Below are 17,718 nucleotides of genomic sequence, written 5' to 3' on the forward strand. Positions count from 1 at the left end.
GACTGCAATATTCCACTGTTGGTGTGGCATGCAAGGCAGGTCAAATACCTTCTCTCTAAACTTCTGCCTCTGTGAATCTTTCTCTAACAATCTGATTTACTTTGCTACTTCCCTGTATAAATGCAACAATATTTAACAGTAAGAGCAGCGTCTAAAAAACATTTGTCCAACCCCCACAGAGCTCAGTGGCTATTCCACAGCATCTCCTGTGACCTGGAGTATTGGTGGGGCTCCCATTGTGGTGTTTGCAACTCGGAGGGTCTCCGGGTTGGATAACGAGTGTAAAGAAGTGAATGCTTTTGTGCTCAGTGTCATATGTGCTTTGGAATGATCTGCTGGCAGAACTTTAATTTTGTTTCCAGTAATTTGAGGTTATGGCTAGGATTACATCTCCCAGTCAGAGAGAGATATTAATCAAGAAACAGGCCTCTTAATCCTCCTTTCAGTTTTAATGAAACACTGTAAAAATGCCTTGCACCGGGGGATGTCAAGTATCAGTTGTGCTTTGATTAACATGCTTTTGTGACGGGTTTACTGTTGTACCATGTACCAAGTTATTCAGCAACCTAATTTAAGCTGTCTGTCAGGAAGAAAGTACAAAGAGAGCATTATTTTCTCTCTGGAGTTGCAATAACAGACTTGTGTATCTACAAACGTTGGGGTTTTCTTAGGTGCTGGTTTCTCTGCACCCGTTGTGACGTTTTTAACCTTCAGAATAAATGGACGTGACACAAATCACACTGTCCCCTGAATGGCAATTAGGAAAGAGATAAGAAATGGGAAATGTTTTTGCAGCTGATATAAGTTAAGCTCTTGCTTTCTCACAGCAAAATGGAATTTGGACCAACCCTGCTGGAGTATAATGGGTGTAGATCTGGGTCAATTGAGAGGGGCATTGGGCTCTGAATCTCTAATCCTCTCTCCTTTTTCCCTCCGCCCCCCTTCTGAAGTCAAAACACATTTTCAATGGAGGCTTTGTGGTCTGAGTTGCATTTGGCTTCTTATCTTCTCCATTCTTTCTAATGTGGCTTGATTATATTAGATATGAACTTCCACGTGGCTGGAAGCCAACACCAGACAGGCTATTCTCTCTCCCAGTTGCTGAAACCTGACAGGGGAATGCCAAGCCTTTTCACAGGACTTGGTTTATTTTTAGAGGAGGTTTTTTCTTGCCTCTTTAAAAACTGACCTCTTGAACAATAAAGTCTCCAGATCATCTCAAAGTAAAATATAGCCAGAGCCTGGAGTCTTCCATGCAAATGCAGCCTCTTCCAGCTGATGTGGCACAAAAGCCCACAGGCTGCACTCACCAACCTGACACCCACCAAGTTTTAGCAGCTTGGTTAACTGAGAGAAGTTTTCCATGTGAGTGGGTGCGATTGCACTTCCAACCACGGGAATACGGATTAAAAGCTTCACAGTGCACTCTTTTGTATGTTGGCTTCTCTGCGGACAGAAGAAATCAGTCACGAGATGGCCTTTCCCTTTGCAAAGCTTATAAGGGGGATTATTCAGTGTGGAGAAGAGAAGGCTCCTTAAGGGGAGACCTTAGAGCAGCTTCAGTGCCTAAAGGGGCTGCAGGAAACCTGGAGAGGGGCTTTGGACAAGGGCCTGTAGGGACAGGACAAGGGGAATGGCTTTAACCTGCCAGAGGGGAGATTGAGATCATGCTGTGGCATGTTCTTGCATGTCATGTTTTCCATGGCACTGTGACCTGCTCAGGTTCCCAAACTCTAACTCCCTCTGGTAATCTACCAGGGTACTCTATACCTTGTGGTGACCTAAGAGCCATTTGTAACACTTTAATGACTGTATTAACACCTCTCGCTGTAAATGACAGGGCAATTAGTCCCAGCATAGCAGCTTGAACAATTATGAACCATTTGAACAAGTGACAGAATGTTCATCAATGGAATAAGAACAAAAAGAAGCAGTCTCCTGAGGCTCTGAGCAGAGTGGCCTGGCTGTTTGTCTGCTTTCAGTTTCTTTAAAAATGCAAGTTGGGGTGCAGCTCTTGCCAGAAATGCTCAGCTGTCAAATCCATTTATTCCATGAAACACTCTTATGACAAGTGTGTGTCTGCTCCGTCTCTGATTTGCTGCACAAGGAAGAAATCTCAGAGAGAGAAAGTGACTCAATCTCTATTTTTTTACCAGGCCAAAGAGTCTTGGTGCCTCTTACCTGAGTTCCCAGGTAAGGTTACTGAAGTAACCAAGGTGCATATATTCAGTGTCAGAAACTGTGCTGGAGGTTGTGCCAGGGCCGAAAGCTTCTTAGTATTTATACAGCTTCTATGCTTGAGGTCTCATCTAAAAGCAGAGTTGTTTCTCTGGAGGAGACTGTGTTTCAGTAGAGCAGTCCCAGCTTTGAATACCTTGCTGTCTTTACCAAGACAGCCAAAACCTGATGCCTGACATAGCAGAGAGAACGAGGAGACCTAGACTGATGGTAAGGTCTAGGTCAGATCTCTCCATTAGATTTCACTGCTATTAGGCAAGTAAAAGCACAGGCAGTTTGATTTTGGCCAGGAGACTGTTATTCCCTTCAGTGGAAACTGCAAAATAGTGGGTCTGCCTTCAGTAACTTGCAAGAATTGGGCTTAAAACTCTGAAACTAGCTTTCTTTACCATGTTGGTTCAGTTGCTGCTCGCTTTCTGTCTCTTTCTCAGTTGACATGGCACAAGTACTAATTTTCCAGGGGTGTCTCATGATATTTCCATCACAGATCTGAGGCATCCCATGGGATCTCTTTGGAGCTGGGGGTTTGCTCAAGATATTGCAGTGGGCCTTCGGGTGAAGTGGAAACCCAGAGGCAGCCTCATTTCCCCAACCACATTTGTGTGGTATTGCTATCAACCAACTTGATCGTAGCTTCACCATGCTCTTTAAATAAGCTTGTACAAGCTTCGTTTTCAATGCCTTAACCAATGAACATCCTGGTACTTGGGATGAAGTGTCTCTGGATTTCTTCTTCCCCAGTAACTGCATCTGCAATCTGAGCAGTGAGGTGGTCATCGTTTCCAAATAGCTTCACTCCCAAGTGAAAGCTGTCATTGCTAATGTGTTTTAGCTCAGCGGAAACATCAGGACTGTGTTTGGGACTGCAGGATCATGACATCTTTTTAGGCACAGTGGGAGACAGATGGGTGAGCTGCCAACTTGATGCAAAAACAATAAGAACAAATGAGCTTTTTAAAAATAGAACAATTGCATTTGGAAAGAGGGTTGGAGGGGGGTGAAGTTGAGAGGGAAATAACTCTCCCATGATCCTATCCTGGTTTTTATATTAAACAAAACATGTTGCAACACTGTCTTCATTAGCAATGAAGTGACAAACTGGAGCCTTTCCAGAATGGCTGGCTCCAAACTGCTTTCATATTGACCTCAGACGTCAGCTGCTATTATGTTCTGCTGACCACTGATTGCTTCCAGAGTAGCATTTTCTTCTTTGAAACTAAAGAAGTTTCATGTCAGTGATCTCAGTGTCTCCTGGTGTTTCTGAAGTAGGATAGTCACGGGAAGTGATAGTGCCTTTATTTCAAACCACTTCTCAGCTCAACTGAAATGAATTGTTAATCTTGAAGTTATTTATACTGTGAGAGTGTTTAGTGCAAGAACATTGTATTTGCTCATTTATGAGATCCTCCACTTCACCTTCTTATAGCCGGCAAACCAAGGTGGTGAGTACCTCTAATTTATTCCCCTATCTTCACACACACGTACCCATAGCTGGGCTTTAATGTAGCAGCACCGATACCAAGCTCTGCAGGTAAACTTTTATCTTTTCCATGGAGCTATGCAAAACCCATGACTATTAAGAAACGGCACTTCTGTAGCAGCAGTTGAAGTTCTGTGATCAGTCTCTAATGATATGATAGGAAGTGTGTTTTATTTTACTTTTTAATCCTTTTTACAAGACAGGAAGATGCTCAGGTAATATTTCATTTCACACAATGCAGGCTGAAGATTATGTTAAAACATGAAAGCCTCTTGGTCTTTGTCTGGGAAATGAGCCAGGCAAGATCTGCAAGATCTTTTCAATCTTTCTCTTCTGAAAACCTGTGTAATGTAATTTGTTCGTGTTCCTATACCCTATTTTTCTACACTTATCATTTGAAAAGGACTCTTCCAAGCAAAAGTGAAGGAAGTAGGTCTATCTTTTCCCAAAAGATATACAGGTCTTTTATCTGCTGAAGACCAGAATGAAATATACTGACCAAATAAACCTTGTAAAGTAAGAGCAATGAAATGATCTGTAAAATGTATTAATGTCTATCAGGCAGATATTCCCCTCCTGGAAAAATCCCAGCTGTTGGCTCGGGCAGAATTTGATTGCCTTACTTGGTTTTTGTGATAACCAGACTTCAAGAGGAAGCGCGTTTGAAAGCAGTGGAAGTGTGCAACCTTGGTAAGGTATTCCTTGGGCTAAGGAGAAACTAGCCCTTAAAACTCTACTAATTGGTACCCCTCAGGTTTTTAGCATGTCTTCTGAGAAGTGACCATAAGTAAATGCAACCAAATCAGTTTGTGGGCTTTCTAGGTGGCAATATATATAGACTGTAAGGAGAAGGCTTTGATTAACTGCTAGTACCTATTCATGTACTGTTTTCCTCCTTCTCGTTAAGGTCCTACTCAACACTTGTATTTCTTTCATTTGTGGAAGAACTGGAAACAATGAGTTTCCTAAAAGAAGGAGGAAGAGAAATGTAAAGAAGAATGGGCATAGAGAACAGAATTTCCTCTATTTTGTGTGTCTTGAGAATTGAACAATGAAACTGCAGTAGTTTGGCTGCTGCTTTGTACAATGAAGTCTCTGACAGTTTTGTCCATTCAGATACATTCTCTCTTTATTACCCTCCCACTTAAAATTATACTCAATGTGTGGAAGGATCAACAGCCTTTATGGGCATCAGGCTATTGTTTTTCCAATTATTAAGAAGAAAATAAAATCTGCAGTGTATCTGCTGATTCCTAAAGGAACGCTGAAGCATCCCAAATACAGGTAGAACCAGATTCTTGCTGGAGGAGTAGATGAAGAGCTGGATATTGGCAGGACAAGAAAAAAAGTTGTTTCATACCGTGCTTGATGTTTCTGAATGCTGAGGAGGTAGGTACATAGTTGAGGTGAACACTTTAAAGAGGAAATCTATACCATGAAACACAAAAACAAGTAGTCCCCTGGTAGCTGTGACACTGATTTGCATGCAGAAAATAAACAATCTTCAACCACAAGGACGTTTCAGTAGGACAGATGCTCAAAGGGTCTTGTGACACCGAAGCAACAACTCGAGATGTTCTACTTCCATACAGACAATGAGTTATGTGACTTGATTAATGGCAGTTTCCATGCCTGAATTTGTCACCTTTCCCGAGCACTCCAGCAACTGTCACTGTACTTATTAAGTGATGCAGCAGGGACCTGTGCAGACAGCCTGGCTTTCAGGCAGGGTGCAGTGCCATCTGTGCATCCAGCCTGAATCCCTGCCTGGCTTCCCTGTCTGACTGCTGTCTGCAGCCACAGTGGAGGCCAAATTCCCTGTTCTGATTAAGATGCTGGGAAAGATGCTCTTGGCAGCTGGCTTCCCAGTCTGAACAGAGGGGGATCTGGGCCCCAATTCCTAACTGGAACATTGTATATCCTTATAAACCATAAAGCCTTTTTATTTTCTACACAGTGCATGTATAGTTTGCTAAGCAAGTTCTTCCTTCTCCTAAGCTCTCCTACCCCTAGGAGTTCATTGTTCAGTTTGAGCAGTAACTTGTGCTGATGGCACACTCCAGGTTTGGGAGTTCATCTATACAACCTTCCAGATGTATGTTCTTCCTAATGCAAACAAGTCAAATGATTTACAGCCTTCCCCATCATGAGCCAGGCAACCTCTCTGGTCTCAGGGAGAGCCTGGGCTCCAGCTCTGTGCTTGCAAAGCCAATGGTTTGGATTGGGACTTCCATTATTTGCAATGTTCCCTTAGAGACCTCCAGATTGTTGCAGCTATAAGTTATTTGGGATAGTCAGGGAAAAAGAGAATTTTTAGAGGTGGACTTCATTTTTTCACTTAACTTTTCCCTGGCAGTGAGTTAAATGTGCACCTCTGTTGGTACTATTTTGGGTCAGAAGCAGCGCTTAAGATTTCTTCTAATTTCAGATCACTTCATTGGAACAAATTGGGTGCAGCTTTTCTTGTCACCTGCCAAGCTCGGATGGCAGAGAAGGCTCAGCTATTTTTTACCACTCTGCTGAGAAGAAATCTGTTTCACGCAGCTGCTGCTTTTATTATTGTAATAATCTGCGGAGAGTGCAAACAACAGCACTGGGGGCTGGATCCTCTGTGCTGGGTTTCAGGAGACGCTCTTGACTGTAAAGGGAGTGTGAAAGAGCTGAGATCAATGGCACAAAGGGCTTTGTGAAGAGAGCTGGGAAAGTGCCTTGGTGAGATACTTCCCAAGGTGAACAGGGTGCCCAGAGAAGCTGTGGCTGCCCCATCCCTGGCAGTGCTCAAGGCCAGGTTGGACACAGGGGCTTGGAGCAAGCTGCTCGAGTGGAAGGTGTCCCTGCCCGTGGCAGGGGTTGGAACTGGATGAGCTTTAAGGTCCCTTCCAACACAAACCATTCTAGGATTTTAGGATTCTATGAAGAGGCTCCTTATGAATGAAGCCATGAGTAACTGGTGGCCTTTAGAGAAGGAGATTGGTGCTTGCTAAGGATCTCAGAATAGCTTTGTTTACAAACCTTGCAAATAATTAAAACATGAACAGCATGATTGTGTCATAGAGAGATGAAAGGAATTAACAGCTGCTGTGATGGTGCTTGTGAACCTGCAGGAGTCTGCCTGTCGGGAATTTCATTCGCAATGGTAGAAGTAGCAACTCTCCCCATGAGCCAGGGCCCGCACTTGGTGAAAGACAATTAGGGCATTGGTAGCTTTAGTAAACGTGAGTTAATGCAACAGCAGGAGTAGACCACAAGGCTCCTGCCACAGCCGAGGTCACTGCCCATCAGTAAGCATTCCTGTTTTCCTGAAATCCCTTGGAGCCTACCCCCTGTTCCCTTTCAGTTTTGTCACAAGCATGATCTTTCCCTTTTAAATGGACCGAAGTCCTCCAGGGAACTCCAAAACAAACAAGCAGCCCTCCCAAAGCTCTTCGCAAGAGAAGGTAGTTTCTCAGCTGCCTTTAGTGATGCTCTCCTGAATTGTCTGTCCTACAAGCCATGCATGAAGGGCACCAGGAAGAACGATTCCTATCTTCTGGGAACAGGGATGTCTGTGCAGCAAAGCCAGGCTTGAGGGATGTAATTCTGCTCCCTCTTTGGTTCCAGAGAGTGGCCCTTTTGTTTAAACGCAGTACAGGTGAATAGATTCCCCAGGGTGAGCCTGTCCCATCCTGGGTTTTATCACAGTCTTCAGAGCCAGCAGGAATTTTGTTGAATTCCCTTGTTAAAATATTAGCTGCACTTCACTGAAAAGCTTAATGCTTTAAATTGTGCTTTAAATGGCCTCCCGCCCCCTGCAACGGTAGGGGGGAAAATTCTGGCCAAATAAAGGATCTGTAAAAAGAAACATCTCTTTTTCTATGACACCCTGTTAGCCCTAATGACAGTTTTCTCTTTGTAAGTGCAGTAAAGTATGGAAATATTGCTGTGCTCCATGGTGCAATTTTCTGACTGTGATTTTCGTTGATAAAAGCCTTCAGAGAGCGCGTTTCCCTTCCCACTTATCTGCCATCAAAAGGCAGCAAATACATGAAAAATTCAGCTGTCACTCTAAACAAAATACACAATTACTCTGGGTTGATGTTTTAAGCAGAAATAATTTCCACGGCAGAAAAGCCTCTAGCTATTTTCTAAACGCTCTGATGTTTGCTCCCAGCTTTTTGCTTTACGCGTGTATCACCTGTTTTAGATAAGTGAATGCAAAGATGAGATATCACGAGTTAAAACTTAGCACTTGCCAAATTCAATATTTGCTGGGCTGAGCCCTGAATGTGTTCCTTGACTCCTATTTTGCACCAGAGAATGAGAAATCTTTTCTAACCTGCCAAAGGCAGTTATTTTAGGAAGCTGACGAAGAGGACAGATGTTATTCAAGTGGTTGGATAAGAAAAGGGAATAGTGCCTGTTAACTCTTCTGGAATAACCAGATAGATGAAAGCAAGTGGAAATGTTCCTGAAATGTGCTAATTTGTTTGGACAAATCTAAGCAGAAAAGATAGGGTGGAAATTTGATACTTCATCTTCCACAACTTGAAATACTAAATGGGGTTTCCTTATGTCTGATGTTGCTTGGGATGAATTTCTTTAGGGGTATCTCTGAACTCTGACATCACCCCAAATCCAGAACAATGTTCCTGTGGTTTGATTTAATTTTAGAAAGTATTTATAAAATAGAGATCAAGAAGCCTCTAACCTTAATGTAACCCTGTTTAGAAACAGAGATGGAAATATTTCTTATTTTCGTTCAAGGGCTGAACCTAAAAATAACAGTAAGAAGCAACTTATCTTGGCAAAACAAACAAAACGTTTTCTTTCTGACTCAGACTGAAAGACCTCTTTCCTTTTGGAAGTTGCTTAGGCTTTGTTCCTCTTTTTCTCCCCTACAACTTAAACAAATATGCTTCAACTGTGCCATTCTGAAATACAAACTCAAAACTCAGTTTAACACTTCACTAAGTAAGTTATTTTAGCACTCCTAAACCAGAATTGTTGAGTTTGGAAGAGAAAAATTCCCCCTGCTCAAAGCAGAAACACTCTGAAAACATGAAGAAAACCAAATATTTTGATACTCTTAATGTCACAGAATCATAAAATTGTTTGGTTTCGAAGGGACCTCTGGAGATCATGTAGTCCACCCGCCCTGCTCAAGCAGGGTCAGCTAGAGCAGCTTTCCCATGTCCAGTTGGGTTTTAACTATCTCTACCAATGGGGGTGTCTTCTCTTTTTTTGCCCCTCAAAGTATTCTCTAACCCAAATGCTAATGCACTGGTAGTTTTTGTCTCATCCCAAATTCCACCCCTGCAAGTTCATCGTTCTTCAAAAACAACAAGAAAAAAGAAGTCTTCCACCTCACCATGTTACTCATTTCCCAGAAAATACTGCTGTTTGTGCAAGTTTGGGTTTTGTTATTGTTCATTATGTACGTAAAGTTCCCTGGAGAGCACTACAGCATCTCCTTGTCTCATACAAAGAAGCCTGATTCACTCTCCTTCTGCAGATTTTCATATTATAATTAAACTTGGCTTCAGTTCAGAGGGTCTTTACGGTGAAGATTCATATGTGCTGGTGAAGCCATGTCACCATTTAAAGTTCCTGCAACAAAAGAAAGTCCAGAGTACAGATACGTGGCATTCAATTGAAAGATATTAATTCAGTTTGAGAAAATGAGTATTCAGCATTCCAGGGTGTGTAAAGATGATGTTTAATAGTGACAGAAAAAGTCATTGGCCTTCACATGCAAGCGGCCCAGCTAGTTACTCTGGGCTGAACTAGTCCTGCTCTCAGAATGGCAATGGGTCCACTGGGCTGGACTCTCACTGCTATGGACTTCTGTTCCTCTCAAGCTAAGGTCTAAGCTGTAGCACCTCATTGATGTTTCCAGGTCTAGTCACCTACAGGAATAGGAATATCCTATTCCTAGAGACAGACCACTTACCTGCTCCTCAGGCTGTTGGAGCTAGTTTCACCCTTTGAGGAGTCCAATGCCTGGCAGGGCTCAGCCTACAGAAGGAGGATTTTAAGCAGAGGGGAAAAGCAAGCCTCTCGGTGAGACTTAGTCAAGTCAGCCGCTCTGCTGTTTGTATTTATACAGCAGCAGTGCTCAGCTCTACAATTCAAATCACCTAACACGCCTGCATAAAGGTCAGGCAGCAGCTGCTGCTGCTAGACCTTGCAGATGCCTTGATAAGCTGCATTTCCAGGCAAAGCTTATAAGAAACACCCAAAGTATCAGCGTTTAATATTTCCAACAGCATGTCCAACAGAAGCATACATCTTAGCAGTGAGCTTGTTTGTCATGTTTTAGTAGAAATACACGCTATTAAGTCTCAACCTTTTGAAAACCATGCCCCCCACACTAAATAAAAAGGGTCTTTTAAATGAGATATGTGACACAACTATGACTAGCAATTCTTCAACCACAGTCAAGTGTTTGCGTAGCTAACAGCAAATGAGATGTGTTCTGAAGAATGAATGGATATTGCACTAATATAGAGAATATCTTTGCATAGTAATAATGGAACTAAAATCAAATTATTCCGGAGTCTGACTAGGCATTGAGTGGAGTTATATGAGAATGTAAATTGAAAAGAGAATGGGCCATATCTCTGTATTCTTGCCAATCCTTTATAGGTAATGAATTGTTTAGAAAATTCAGCTAGGGAAAAGCTTTTGAGTTGGAGCCTGGCAGTCCTTCAGGGTATTCTTAGAGGTTATCTCTGCAAGGCAGGTGGATGAGGAAAGAGGCAAGCTTAACCCTATAAAAATAATTATGATATATTATTAGCAACTACTGGCAATCTAACGGTGTCTTTTCAGCAAAGACACCGCTGGCTTCAAATTCTCTCTGTCATATGCATAGAAAAGCAACTCTTATTGAAACCTACCTTCTGGTAATTTCTCAAACTTGAAGTTAGCACAAAACTTTCTTTACTTGAAGCTTCACAGGTTTCAGCATATTTCTATGCTACTATTAATGGGAATACCATTGAACAGGCAGCATGCAGCACGGTTCAGCACTTGAATCAGCATTAGAAATTTGTTGAGACCACATAATCTAGTAGATTGAGCATGTACCTGGGGTTTTTCCTTTATTATCTAAATTCTTCCTTTCTAAGATTTATTTTTAACATGACCTTATGACGGTTTATATGTCAGAACCTGTTGTATAATTTTACTTTGCAAAGGTATAAAATAATGCTCACGATAATTGTGTCCCTACAGGCTTTGTGAGAAGAAACAGCTGGATTGAGGGCACAGACATCCCTCCATAAAGTCAACAACGGGGGGAAATCAATAGAAGAAAGGAATCTGAGAAACTGTGATCAGCAAATAAAACACCTCATGGATGAAGTCTCTCTCCACAGTCCATCACCTAAAAAGACTTAGCTAATGGTTGGAGAAGGGGCAAAGGAGGGGGAGAAGAGGACAAGGACAATATTAGCAAAACCTAGGGCACATTACGTAGTCAATAAGTAATTGCTGCAATTGGAGCTCATCATCGGCTTAGCACTTAATGTCTTGGCCTTTTCAGAATGAATTTTATTAATACTAATGTCTCAGAGAAAAATGTAGCAGTCATTATCTTTGTTGATTCTTGTGGTGTTCGAAAGTGAAGCACTTGGTGTTGATCACTTGTCTCTACCAAATTCTTCATGTCACCAAGGGCTGTCCAACACCTAAATCGTGCCCCTGGGGTCTCTGAGGAGTGTCAGGACTACTGGACTATAAACCCAAACTGACTATTCCTGATCAACTTCTTGTCCTTCAGATGTTTGGAAATGGAGCAAAAAATGCTGGGAACAATCACCTTCCAATGGATTTAAGTGGGGCCAACCACCCTGTAGTTTCCTGGATCTTCCTCTTTGTCCTTCTTGAACACAGAAGCACCATTTGCTTTCTTCTGGTCCTCAGGAACCTCTCCTGATCACCGTGACTTAACAAAGACAATCAAGAATGGCCTCGCAACAACATTAGCCAGCTCCCTCAGCATCTCATGATCACCTCTCATGGATCTGTGTATGGCCGCTTTGTTTAAATGTTCCCTGATCTGAATCCGTGTGCCTCTTCCACCAAAGTCTGCCTTGCTTCAGACTCCCACTGCTCTTGGGGACCTGAGACTGCTGAAGGTCGGTCTTACCAACCATGACTGAGATGAAGAAGGCATTGAGTATCTGGGATTTTCTGTGTCCTTGGGGAGGAACCTTCAGCTGTGTTTGAGTGATGGTGGCTGCTTTCTGATGAACTGTGCTGATGAACTGACCCCCTGGTGCCAACAAAATTGTCCTGGAAGACTTACTGAAGGAAATGCCCCAAACATAGAGGGATGAAAGGCTTATTGCTTTCAGCATCCTCAATTCCACATGCTGCATTTCTTCCAGATCTCAGGATACAAAGCTGCTATTATCTCTGGTCTCTGTAGAAGCTGTTACAACACATCACCTCTCCAGTAGAATTCTCAGGTGATGCTGAGAACGCCTCGCTGGTGAAGGATGGCTTTTACTCATATCCATTTCTTTAGAAAGCAGACCATGGGTTTCTTACACGAATTCTGCTGATCTTTTGCTTTTATTTCTCTTCTGTTCCTCTATTTACTTCCATCAGTTTCCCCAGTTAAGTGTAACTATTTGAGCTGCTCTGGGCCCTTGCAGCAGGAGCAGAAACATTTGCAATCCTGCAGAAAGGCGGTTTTTGTTTCTTCTTAATTTCCTCTGAAATTGCTAGGCAGAAATGATCTGAAATGCTCTAAAAGTGAGGGTAGAGCATAGGCCTTGCAATGATAACACTGCAAAGACCTTACTCTTTGTCTGTTTTACAACACTGCTTTCTTGAGGAAGGCAGATCATCAATAAAAGAGAATAAAACCCCAACCACACAACAAAACCCTCCTCACATGCTGGGGTGGGCCCATTAGAGGAATGCGGGCTCATTAGTCCTGCTAAATATGATACTGCATGTGAAGTCAAAAAAGCAAAGTGAGGTCTGGAACACTTGGCAGGAAATCAGCCAAGATCCATTATATTATCTTTCACATGGCTTGTTAGTGGTGACACTAATTGAAGGCTGGGCCCTCTGTTTTGCTGACTGTCTAACACAGGGCCATTTTCATCTCACCTGATTATGTTGTCCTATTATAAGAAGTCTGACAAGAGCAAGATTTGTGGCAACTCCTACCACTGGGTCACTGAGTCCAAAAGCTCTCTTGGCACCTAGAAGGTTTCTATTAGTGAGTGGACTGACCCATTTTTCACTTCTAAATATCCATATAAAATTGCTACTGTCCGGCTGCATTTCGGTTAAAGCAAACCAGGTTCCTGTAGCTTATCAATCTGTGGTTACTGCGTGTGTAAAACTAAAAATGCTGCAATTCCTACCCAGTTCTGTAAGAAAATGGCTTGAGCAAGACTGCCCACCTGAGGGCTGCCAATGGGAGGGAGTAGATGAGAGCTGTTGTAGGTGAAGACCATAGAATAGTGGAATTGTTTTGGGAGAACTTTCTGTAGCACAACTGGGATAAGAACTGTGATGCTTTGTGCTGCATTTATCTACATTATTTGTAATTTCCTCTTATAGTTCCCTTGCAATTCCCTAAGCACACAGGCTCAGCTATATAATAAGGAGCTGAGTTTTACCTCCTGTGTATCAGTGTGAATCTGAAGTGACCCTGTGGAAGTCAAAAAGATCTGACATTGGTTGGGGGAGAAATGGTCCCAGTGAAGAGCTTGTTAAATTCCTCTCCAATTGTGGAACAAATTAACTATTAGAACCAGCCAGCTGGATGCACCTCTCTGGGGCCAATGACCAGAGAGACTTAAAAGTCCATTAAGCTAATGCCTAAATTCATTCTTTGCACATAGCATGCACACAGGAACTGTCCTCGCAAGCTGGGCTGTGGCAAGGTCCTGCGTTTCCATCAGGGAAGGGATTTACATCAGTGAGAAAACATTTGGTGATTATGACTACCAACTGTGTTAATCATCGGCTTGAATTAAAAGTCACTGACAAGTTGCTTTGGGAATTTTGTGGCTATGCAAGGCAAAAAAAGGCAGAATGAGCATTCCTGAGTAAACTCCATGTTCCAGTGAGGGATCATCCTTTTCCTCTGTAGGCTGATGACACATTGCACAGAAATGGGGCTCCATCAGAACAGGACAGGCCCTTTCAAGGCAAAATCTGACCTTTTGCTTTCATTTGAGGTTCAACAAGGCAAAGTGCCGGGTCCTGCATTTGGATACAACAACCCCATGCAACACTACAGGCTTGGGGAAGAGTGGCTGGAAAGCTGCTTCGTGGAAAAAGACCTGGTAGTGTTGGTTGATGGCTGCTGGACACAAGTTAGCTTGTGCCCAGGCAGCCAAGAAGGCCAATGGCATCCTGGCTGTTACCAGCAATAGTGTGGCAGCAGAGCCAGGGCAGCGATCATCCCTCTGTGCTGGGCACTGGTGAGGCTGCACCCCGAATCCTGTGTTCCGTTCTGGACCCCTCACTACAAGAGAGACATTGAGGTGTTGGAGCGGGGCCAGACAAGGGCAGTGGAGCTGGTCCAGGGCCTGGAGCACAGTGTGATGAGGAGTGGCTAAAGGATCTGAGGGGTTCAGTCTGGAGAAGAGAAGGCTCAGGGGGACCTTATCGCTGTCTACAACTGCCGGACAGGAGGATGGAGAGAGGTGGATGCCAGTGTAGGATGCTAGATGCTAAGGGGGCTGGTCTGTTGTGGTCTATCTTATGCTTTGTCTTGGTGTTTGCAGCGCTTTATGAATGCTCATTGAATGAGGCTGGGATTTTAGTAGAAGAGTTGAACTTTCCAACCCAAAACCTCAGCTCCTTTTCTGGTGGTTTATGTAACTGAAAAGCGGAAATAGAGTCTTCAGTAATTCAGAAAAGATTTAATGATCAAAGCTGCAATTAGCAGGGTGGTGAGTCATCTTACAATTGTCCATGTGCTAAGAAGTACAGGCTGTGAGAGAGATCATGTTGTTATGACTGGTTTTGCTCAATGAGGATATAGGAGCTGCTATGACTTCCAGCTACAGAAGCAATCTCAGTTCTGCAGAGCTACGTTTACAGAGCAGAATAAAAGGCAACAGTCCTGGCTCCCCCATTTGTGTGTTTTATTTAGTAGTTCTCTTTGCAGCATCTGAATTCATTATGGTGCTTTATTACTTTTCACTTTCTTTCAATGTCTGCTCTCAGTAGGCATCTTGATTTTTTTCTTTTCAGTTCACACTAACAAATTACCCACCCAAACAAATACAGAAGAACTGACCTTTAGAGTGTTAATATTCCTTTTTCCTTCTTCAGCATGCGCTAACAATGCAATGTTTAACTGAACACTCCCCAGTGTGTGCATTTCCTCAAATTAAAATTGCAAAAGTCAAGGAAATTAAGATAAAAATATCCACCCGTGCTGTTTCTCAAAAATCCCCACACGTAATGTAATATTTCCCTTTAAATCCGGTTCGTTTATTCTGCTTGATACACGAATCAGGGCTAAATACAATTTGGTTTAAGTATGGGAGAAACTCCTTGTTCCTAAAAATGTTCAGTCTGTCACACAGGAAAACAGCTAAAAAGGAAACAGGAGATTTTGTATCTTTCTACTGGAAAAATGTAGTAAAAGATTTAGATATCCTGCTTTGTGTCTTGTTTTCCCAGTTCCTCGGTTCCTTTTCTAGTGGCAGTGAGGTAATCTTCATGGTTTATTTTCAGACCCTCCTCGCAGCTGCAATATTCAAACTCTAGCGCACTAGAATCTGATTGCCTCCTTTACAAAAATCATTGCTGAGGCGCCGCTCTTAAAGATTTATTTGTAAAACAAGCTTTTTTATCTTGCCGTTTTTGACATCAAGCGCTTCGAGTCAATGACAGATAGCTATAAATCAATGCCAGCTTTTACAAGCATCCCAAAAGGAACATCTAATGTGAAATATAATGCAGTCAAATCAATTGGTACTCTCATTCCCAGCTTTGGCTGAAAAGAGACCTGCTCTGTATGCTGAGAGACAAATCAGGTTATCTGATCTAGGGAGCCTTGCAAACAAGTAAATTCAAATATCTTATCATGGATCAAATCCATTGTGGTCACTATTCAGCTGACATAATGCCCCTATAGAAAACGCTCTTAAATTCTTACATTACTTTACAAATACAGTCGTTTAGCAAATGAGAAGTAGTATTGCTATCTTCTACACTTGCAGTGTATTAGAATGGCCTTTATCTAGTGCAAAGAGTTGCTACAGTTTGATGGGGAAATAAAAGAAAGACCTATTTAGAAAATGGAGATCTTGAACTGAAGGATTTAATGGGCTTTTTGTGGTCCAGGCAAACAGTTTCTGTCCTTTAAATTGGGAGGGAGAAGCTTCCCATAAAAGAGATGGGGAGAGACTTTTTAACAGGGCCTCTTGTGATAGGATGAGGGGTGATGGTTTTAAACTAAAAGAGGAGAGATTCAGGCTGGATGTGAGGAAGAAATTCATTACAATGGTCTTGCTACCAGATATAATCATGAGTGGATAACTTTAATGTTGATGAGAATGAAAAGCTTGACAATGAGGAGGAGGACCTTTCAAGGCTCAGGCAGTGACAGAATTTGGCTCCATTCTATTTGCTTTTTATATGTGTTCAAAAGAGGAAAAATACTTGCATTTTAATATCAATCCAGCAATCTAAATTGAGAGGGAAGTAATTAGACATGAAAGAAATAGAGTCTTTTGTAACAACATTCTTAAAGTATCAGTTTCATTCTGTCATAATATTTTTATGATTAGATTTACCTTCTAATATTCTAATAACTTTAGCATGAAGTAAGGAAGCCCTTTGTAGCTTATCTCACAAGCCTGACTAGGACTTCGCACTTAATGAGGTTTATAATTCAATATAACCACATCTGCATCTTTAATAATGCCTAATATTTAATCTTCATCGCACCACTTGAATCAGAAGATCTAGAATTAAACCTACTGCAGCTTAATCCAATAATAAGCATGCGTGACGTTTTGTGCAAGACGTGTGCCTGATCAGCACAGTGCACTCTTACAATTGTATCAGATGTAGAAAAACATAGTTTAATCAGCCAAGGTAGATGGTGACATTTAACTCCCACTGATGCATCTACTTTGGGAAAACTTGAAGATCCTGCCCATGGAAGAAAGGACTGGTTGTCAGAATGTTGGCAAACTTAGGTCCAAATCCCACTAGTTAGTGCAGCATTAATGCAGACCCTTACTAGCAACATGTGGTCTTCAGACCCCCTAACTTCAGAGAGGTGACAGGAGCCTTGGCTTCATATGTAATCAGTGGTAAGGTTCTCTTAATTTCCCTGGTAATTAACTGGAGCATGTGAGCTCCTGAGGCACCTGAATGGTGTTAGGGTTGTCAATATTGTGGGGTGAGTGTCCTTCTTACCTCAGGTACTTATTTCTCTTGTGAGCTGTTACAATCATAGAATAGTTAGGGTTGGAAAGGACCCTAAAGCTCATCCAGTTCCAACCCCCCTGCCATGGGCAGGGCACCTCACATTAAACCATGTCACCCAAGGCTCTGCCCAACCTGCTGAGACAACACTGCCAGCTTCTCAACCGGGCAGGTAAATCAGTTCGGATCATAAATCGTAAGTCTGTCAGCCATGGGGAGCAACATGGAGCGTGACCAGCAGGTCGAAGGAGGTGATCCTGCCCCTCTACTCTGCTCTCGTGAGACCTCACTTGGAGCATTGTGTGCAGTTCTGGTGTCCTCAACATAAAAAGGACATGGAACTGTTGGAACAAGTCCAGAGGAGGCCATGAGGATGATCAGGGGACTGGAGCACCTCCTGTATGAAGACAGGCTGAGAAAGTTGGGGCTGTTGAGCCTGGAGAAGAGAAGGCTGCGTGGAGACCTCATAGCAGCCTTCCAGTATGTGAAGGGGGTCTCCAAGGATGCTGGGGAGGGACTCTTCATCAGGGACTGTAGTGATAGGACAAGGGGTAACGGGTTCAAACTTAAACAGGGGAAGTTTAGATTGGATCTAA

This window comes from Psittacula echo, assembly GCF_963264785.1.
Source record: "Psittacula echo genome assembly, chromosome: 6".
Taxonomy (NCBI): Eukaryota; Metazoa; Chordata; class Aves; order Psittaciformes; family Psittacidae; genus Psittacula; species Psittacula echo.